The 1,129-nt window shown below is 45.3% G+C and overlaps 1 non-coding gene across 1 annotated transcript; it reads left to right on the forward strand.

The window, feature by feature from the left end:
* The first annotated feature begins 209 nt into the window (after positions 1 to 209).
* LOC112549809 lies at positions 210 to 377 on the forward strand. The gene has a single exon (XR_003093339.1). It is a non-coding gene; the product is annotated as a U1 spliceosomal RNA (small nuclear RNA).
* The last annotated feature ends 752 nt before the right edge of the window (positions 378 to 1,129 follow it).

The raw sequence follows: 1,129 nt of genomic DNA on the forward strand, positions 1-1,129 counted from the left end.
GAAGCTACCAGGCGTGGTTCAGTCCAAAAGATGGGTGCAGCTAAGCCACTACACCAACTCTAAATCCACAGCCGGTTGCAAACAGCGTTGAATAATCTCAGATCCTACCTAATAATCCCTGCCCTGGGCTCCAAAGGAAAAAGAAACAAAATCCCAATGTCCCTGTATCTCAGGCATTGCAGACAGTTTTTTAGTCTCAAGCCTGTCCCTTGCACTCTGGGCAGGCTAACCCTTGTGATTCACCCTGGGAGAACTGTCCAGGGGAAGACCTGTTCATTGCACTCTGGGCAGGCTGACTCCTAAGAGTTTCCCTCAGTGTGGGAAACTCGACTGCATAATTATGTGGCAATGGTAGACTGCATTCACGCTTCTCCCATAGCTTGCTCCTTGGCCTTTTCACTAGGAGAAAGCAAGACTAGAGGGCATCCAAGGCCTCTGAGTTTCAGGGCTTGCAGGTAGGATACCTGCCATGGATTTGGGAAGTGTCTGAAGCCCAGGGCTGATGGGTCTGGGAGGAAGGATATTTAACCAGTGGTAGAACCACACACACAGATTTGAATGATTAACCTCTGCTCAGTTGAAATTTGGAACTTGACTGTTGGGCTTTGCCCACTAGAATTTGGAACTGATTTGGCCCTTGAAGTTACATTTTTTTAAAATCTGGCATCAAATTAATCTGCATTAGGTTATCAAGAATCAATGCTCTTAAAGCATCTAATGTAATTTATATTATGGCTTATACATGTTCAAGAAAGGACCTAATCATGTTCTGCAAGAGATACTTCAGCACAGATACAAAGTTTGCTCACTCTTAGTTTTCCATACGAGAGTGTGGTCTGCTTATATAGAAGATGATGTGGGAGAGGAAAAGTTCAGACTACCTCAGACAGAGTAAGCCCAGTACTAACTACAGAGAGAGAAAACATAAGACTCCCAGAACTAGCACAGCCAGGTTGAGGTAGCTGAGAGAGATCACCACCATCCTGGCCTTACATTTTTGTATAGTCCTTCCCACATCTACAAGCTCTAGGATTCTGAGGATGTCCCATTTAGGGACTGCTGTTCTGTCAGAAGTGACTGCTCCTCCCCAAGGAATCTGGAAGTTGTGCAGCACTGAAACTAGGGAAAG

The sequence above is a fragment of the Alligator sinensis genome, unplaced genomic scaffold (assembly GCF_000455745.1).
Source record: "Alligator sinensis unplaced genomic scaffold, ASM45574v1 scaffold321_1, whole genome shotgun sequence".
NCBI classification, from domain to species: Eukaryota; Metazoa; Chordata; order Crocodylia; family Alligatoridae; genus Alligator; species Alligator sinensis.